Source organism: Sapajus apella, unplaced genomic scaffold (assembly GCF_009761245.1).
Source record: "Sapajus apella isolate SASKATOON/1434 unplaced genomic scaffold, GSC_monkey_1.0 scaffold19, whole genome shotgun sequence".
Taxonomy (NCBI): domain Eukaryota; kingdom Metazoa; phylum Chordata; class Mammalia; order Primates; family Cebidae; genus Sapajus; species Sapajus apella.
In genome coordinates this window covers 14,373,598-14,380,631 of record NW_022436959.1, presented here as the reverse complement: position 1 = coordinate 14,380,631, position 7,034 = coordinate 14,373,598, and the positions used below count along the sequence as shown (strand labels likewise).

At 43.1% G+C, this 7,034-nt stretch overlaps 1 long non-coding RNA gene across 1 annotated transcript in view; it reads right to left on the bottom strand.

Moving 5' to 3' along the window:
• Nucleotides 1-5,780: 5,780 nt before the first annotated feature.
• Nucleotides 5,781-7,034, bottom strand: part of LOC116557502 — an 8,591-nt gene continuing 7,337 nt past the window's right edge. The window contains exon 3 of the long non-coding RNA XR_004271542.1: nucleotides 5,781-5,996. This is a non-coding gene — a long non-coding RNA (uncharacterized LOC116557502). The remainder of the gene's footprint in view (nucleotides 5,997-7,034) is intronic.

Here is a 7,034-nt window from a genome sequence, read left to right as displayed (position 1 = left end):
ATTTCACTACACCATCCATGACTGCCAGGAATTACTAGGAACTACAGAGACAAGTAGACATGATCTCCACTTCTTTGGAAAAGGCAGACGCCACTGTATTTACGGATGGTACCAGTTTCCTTAGGCAAGGGGTACGAAAAGCTGGTGTGGCCATTACCATGGAGACCGATGTACTGTGGGCCCAGGCACTGCCAGCTGGTACCTCTGCCCAGAAGGCTGAGTTAATTGCCCTTACTCAAGTCCTCCAATGGGGTAAGGACAAACGTGTTAACATCTACACTGATAGCAGATATGCTTTTGCTACTGTACATGTTCATGGGGCCATCTATCAAGAGTGGGGGCTACTCACCTTAGCGGGAAAAACTGTTAAAAACAAGGAAGAGATTTTAGCCCTGCTCAAGGCTGTCTGGCTCCCCCTACAGGTGGCTGTAATTCATTACAAAGGAAAATACTGCTGTTGCTAGGGGAAACCAAAAGGCAGACCGTGCCACCGCTGCTGCTCTCCCAGTTACTCCACTAACTCTGCTTCAAGCCATCTCTTTTCCGCAGCCTGATTTACCCGAGCACTCTGCATACTCTTCTGAAGAAGAAAAGCAGGCATCGGATCTGCAAGCCAGTAAAAATCAGGATGGATGGTGGATCCTTCCAGACTCCAGAATCTTCCTGCCCCGGGCCCTTGGAGAGGCCTTAATCAGCCGCCTCCACTCTTCCACCCAATTGGGAGAAACAAAGTTGGCCCAACTTTTGAGAAGCCGTTTAAAATCCCACACCTGCAGGACTTAACTAGCCAAGTGGCCTCCCGAGGCACGGCTTGTGCACAGGTGAATGCCAGGCAAGGCCTGAAGCCTGGATTGCACCATCGTCTCTGAGGACAGCCCAGGAGAGAGGCGGGAAGTTGACTTTACCAAAGTGAAGCCATACTGGGCAGGGTATAAGTACCTCCTGGTGTTGGTAGACACCTTTTCCAGATGGACAGAGGCTTTTGCCACTAAGAATGAAACTGCCACTACAGTAAAGTTCTTATTCAACGAAATTATCCCTCGTTATGGATTGCCTGTTGCTATAGGGTCTGATAATGGGCCGGCCTTAACCTCATCCATAGCTCAGTCAGTCAGCAAGGCATTAAATATTCAGTGAAAACTCCATTGTGCCTACCAACCCCAGAGCTCTGAACAGGTAGAACACATGAATCATACCCTAAAAAGTACTCTTACCGGCCGGGTGCGGTGGCTCACACCTGTAATTCAAGCACTTTGGAGGCCAAGGAGAGCGGATCACCTGAGGTCAGGAGTTTACGACCAGCCTGACTAACATGGTGAAACCCCATCTTAAAAATAAATAAATATATAAATTAAAAGTACTCTTACCAAATTAATCCTGGAGACCAGTGAAAATTGAATAAGTCTCCTTCCTTTAGCCCTTCTTAGGGTCAGGTGCACCCCTTACAAGGCAGGATTCTCTCCTTTTGAGATCATGTATGGGAGGGCCCCATCTGTTTTGCCTAAATTGAGGGATACCCAGTTAGCAGAAATATCCCAAGCTAACGTGTTAACAGTACTTGCAGTCTCTCCAACAGGTTCAAGATATTATCCAGCCACTTGTCTGGGAAGCACACCCTAATCCAGCTCCTGATATGACAGGATGCTGCCACCCTTTCTGTCCAGGTGACCTGGTATATGTCAAAAAGTTCCAGAAGGAAGGTCTCATTCCTGCTTAGAAAGGACCTCACACTGTCATCCTTACTACACCCACGGCCCTAAGCGTGGACGGTATTCCTGCTTGGATTCATCACTCCTGCATCAAGAAGGCCAACAGGACACAGCAAGAAACATGGGTCCCCAAGTCCAGGTTAGGGCCCTTAAAACTGCGCCTGAGTCAGGTGCAGCCATCAGACTAGTTATTTTTGTCTACTTTTCTTGTCTGTTCCCGGTCGTTCAGCCCTCTGCCCCCTCCTACTCTTTTCTCCTTACTTCTTTTGCAACAGGCGCTTGTGAACACCACCTGGAAAGAAAGTACCTACAATGAAGTTTCTTTTTCAATTGATTTATGGGTTTTTCCCCAAAGCCCAGCTGTTCCCTCGAGGACCAGCAGTTTGCCCCTGTGGGCAGGGGCAGGACTCATTGACCTTGCTGCAGGGTTCGGGCACACTGGAAGTAAAAGTGGATGCAGCAGCTCGAGGGGTGCAGAAAAGGGACTCCAAGGAGTAGATTTCTACCTCCGTCCTGGAGACCACCCTGACAGTGCCTGCCGGGACAGTTACGAGTTTTTCTGCCCTTTTTGGTCATATGTAACCTTGTCTACTTACTCGGGGGGGCCAACTCAGTCTCCAATCCTTTCCATAGCTCCGACCTCTTGTCCTAGACCACGTATATACTATGGGAGCCTATAATCCCATTACTATAACTGTCCGTAACCCTAACTCTGTACTACGGTATGACATGGGGACTGCAACTCTGTATCGAAGGGTTTGATCTTGGAACTGTTTACCATTCAGAAGAGGATCCTGATCCCCTGGAGGCCCCCTAAACCCATTGGTCCCTTAACTGATTTAGGAGACCCTATGTTCCACCCACACCCAGATAAGGTCAGCCCCATTGGCCCAACTGTCCTATCGCCAGTCCAGGCTCCCCAACTCCGGCCTGAACCCCAACACCTCTAACCCAGCTTAATGTTCATCTTAGGGGGAGTGCATCACCTCCTTAATATTACTCAGCTTCAACTGGCCCAAGACTGTTAGTTATGCCTGAAGGCCAAACCTCCATATTATGTTGGATTGGGAGTTGAGGTCAAGTTGAACACTGGCCCTCTTTTGCGTCATGCTCATCCTCACTCCTTTACATTAGGAGATGTTTCAGGAAATGCCTCCTGCTACCTATAATCAATCTCTGCTTACTTCCCTAACTACTTCAGTCTCCTACCAGATACCAAATAACACTTGGCTAGCTTGCACCTCAGGCCTCATGCACCTCAGGCCTCATCCACTGCATTAGCAGGACTGAACCTGGACCTCTCCTGTGCATGCTAGTTCATGTGCTTCCTCACATTTATGTGTACAGTGGACCAGAGGGACAGCTTCTCATTGCCCCTCCTGAACTGCACCCCAGAGTACACCAGGGTGCTCCACTCCTAGTGCCCCTTTTGGCTGGCCTCAGTGTGGCTGGGTTGGCAGCACAGCAGTATTGGTCCAAGGAGAAGCTGGACTACGGTCCCTAACCCAACAAGTAGATGATGATTTAAGAAATCTCCCACCAGCCATAAATACACTGCATGCCAGGTAGACTCCTTAGCTGAAGTTGTTCTTCAAAACCGCCGTGGCCTGGACCTAGTGTTTCTCTCCCAAGGGGGTTTATGTGCAGCGTTAGGGGAAAGCTGTTGTTTTTATGCTAACCAGTCTGTAGTCATAAAGAATACTCTTCAAAAGGTTCAAGAAAATTTAGATAGACGCCAACAGGAACGAGAAAATAACACCCCATGGCACCAGAGCATGTTTAACTGGAAGCCTTGGTTAACTACTTTAATAACTGGATTAGCAGGGCCTCTTCTCTTCTTGTTGGGGTTAACTTTTGGACCCTATTAAATTGGTTTATTAATCTTGTAAAACGACACATAGCTTCTGTCAAAGTTATGTATCTTAGTACCCAATATAACCCCCTCGCTATAACTGAGGAATCAATGATTTGAATCCCAAAAAACACAAGTGGGGAATGTGATAACCTGCTTTTTCCCAGCTAAAACTAACTCTCTCTTTCTCAGACTAAAAGCTGTTCAGGCTTTGTTAGCTTCTTGAGCCAGAGAGACTCCATCTTAGCTTCTTCATTTTAGTTCTTTTCCCAAAATTGTGTGTAACTATAGTATGTAGCTGGGGCAGGCTGACACTGGGCACCTCCAGGAATGCATTTGTTGCTAAGAGGCTGAATTAAGTGGTACCAGCAGAGCCTGGGAATGCAGGTGGTCGAGCACCCAGAGCCCCCATTATCTGTAAGTTGTCTTTCATGACAGCTTTACCCCTCGCAATTGGCACTGTTTTATTTCTCATGTACTAGTTTATCTTTTAACTTTTTGCTTACTCTGCTTTTGTGAAAAATTTGCTTCTACTAGGTTCCCCCTCCCTTTTAAACTAGGGTATAAAAGACCACCTTTTCTTAGGGGCTGGGAGAATTTTGGGCATTAGCCACCTCTCAGTCGCCAGCAAAATAAAGGACTCACAATTCAATCTCAGAGTGTGGCACATGCCTCGACTCACTCAGGCACAACACAATGACCCAAACTAAATTCCATATTCAGGCTGATCAAGGATTCAGAAGAATGCAACCTTTTGTCTCTCACCTACTTCTAACCTGGAAGTCCCCATGTTGAGCTGTCCCACCTTACCAGACTGAACCAAAGTACATCTTAGACATTCTGATGTCTCATGTCTCCCTAAAATGTACAAAAGCAAACTACCCCCCCACCCCCGCCACCACCACCACCTTGGGCACACCTCCTCAGGATTTCCTGAGACTGTCATGGGCACGTCCTTAACCTTAGCAAAATAAACTTTCTAAATTGACTGAGACCTTAGATATTTGGGGTTCACAAAGGTAATCCTTAAAAGAATACAACCAGTTATGTTTACCATTCACGTTACTATTTTATCAAAACAGATACCTGCCACAGCTTTCTCAATTTCTGGAAATCCCAAGTGAGAAACAGAAGAAAAATGTATAAACAAAATACGAAAATTCCCTGACAACACACTTGGCAAAAAGGATGGGGGGGGACCAGAAACTTAAGCAATTCTATGGAATTTTAATACTGTGCTCAGTTTTCAGCAAAATTACACATGGCTAGATTCACAGAGATGCTGAAGCAATTATATTAAGTACTTACCAAAACTGGTTTTCTGCAGTTAGCTTTCAAAAATTCCACTTTAAAATCCCCTTATGCAATAAGCCGCCACAATAGTCTTCTACATCTCCAGGGCAAAGGTAACAAGACTTGAGGAAATAGGCTTAAATAGCTAAGAGGGTTTTACATTGGAAATAAGAACTTTCTGGTGATGACAGCTCCCAACACCTGAGAGGGATTATATTCATGATCATTCCTAAACACTGGATGCTTAAAATATTCAACCCAATAGGCTCTTTCTAAACTGTCTTATATTGTTTTAGATTCTACTTTCTTATATTAGTAACAATGGCTAAACATAGTAAATAACACTATTTTGTTAGAAGAATGGAAAAAACTAAATAATAAAAGGATTCAAATACAGGTGAAGGTCCCAGGAAACCAGTATCTAGAACTGAAAACTAGTTTCCATTAATTAGCTGCCTTTTCTTCTAGCAGAAAATAGTGCTAACTATTCCATGTAGTTCTCCATGGGCTCTTGCCCAGGCAGCTCTAGTTTCCTAACACAACTGAGGGAAACTTTAGACTCACATTTAACCTACAAATAAATCAAACACACAACTCTCCAGTGCCATTCCCATCCCCTAGCAATAGAGCTGCCGGGACCCCTATTTCTTGCAGTCAGAACTTCAATGTAGAGGAGGAAGTAATGGCTTGCTTTGTCACAAACTGAGAACTAACTGTATTCTTGCTACCTTAAGGGAGTTACTGATTCGCTGCAAAGGGAAACTGTAATCCATATGTTAAGTGAATGGGCAGGAATTAACTTGGAAAATTTTTTGTTTAAATAGCACCCTAGGTACATACATAAATTCCCTGTTTTGAAAAAGTATCAAAAAGCTTAATTTTTACCTGATAACTCAGCATGTTCAATTCAAAAAAGACTCAAGACATAACATTGTTAAAAACATTTATTCTGATACATTCTATCGTAAGTTAGTACAAGTTCCACTCTGCTACAGATTCATCTGTGACGAGCCTTGTGCCATCCAACTGGCGACCGAACGATGTCCCATCTCTTATCCAAGCCAGAGCACACATCTTCCATGCTGTCTGCTAAATTGCTTCCAAATCCAGAAGACCAAATAATCCTTTATCCCCAAAGTAGGCTAAAATTTTTGTAAAGAGGAGAAATAAATCCCAAAATAAAAATCTTTTAGACACAACCTAAGACCTAGAAAATTTTATACATTTATGTTTGTTTCCTCATCTATCAAATTCAGAGTTATTAGAAGACAAGGATCAATCTCAATGAACAAGCAAATTAAACACACGGACCTATAGTAAAATAAATACAGTTTAGTTACTATTGAGCGCAGTTAACTACCATAAAAAAAAAATGTGAGCTGACATAAAATGAAGTCAATCAAAAGGAAAATGATTACTGATTTCCATTAACAGGTAGGCCTGATAAACCAAGAAAACAAAGCTATCTCATTATTAGATACAACATCAATAATATTAAAGTAATATTTATTCAATTAACATTTCAGTACATTAAACACTGTGGAAAGTTCACAACTACCAATTACGATTCCTATTTTAAAGATGTGAAAATTGAGGCTCTGAGATAGTAACATATCATTTAAGTGGGTAGAGTGTGATGTGACTTAAATGCTCTTATAACCATTATGTTCCTAGGGAGCAATTAGCCTCCCCTTCCACCTCAACTAATTCTAACCCCAAACATTCCAGCCATTAAGAAGTCCAAACTCCCAAATCATTTGCTGACTCTATAAAATACAGTCCAAGAAGGAGAAAAGAGATGGTTTCATTTCTAAATCCTCTGCTTAAAAATGTAGCCCAGTTGAATAAAACTGCCTTAAAAAATGACAATGACAGTTTTGTAAAGTTTATTTTTTTAAATATTTTCCCTGTGCCTAAGAAGAAAACACATAACTATTTCCAATTTTCAGATGTGTATTAAAATCTCCCCTTAAACCCTAGGTATTTTTGCACACAGTTAAGATAGGAAAATAAATTCTTGGCTGGGCATGATAGTTCATGCCTATATCCCAGCCCTTTGGAGGCCAAGGCAGGTGGACCTCCTGAGCCCAGGAGTTCAAAACCAGCCTGGGCAACATGGCAAAACCCTGTCTCTGCAAAAAAAAAAAAAAAAAAAAAAAAAAAAAAAAAAAAAAAAAAAA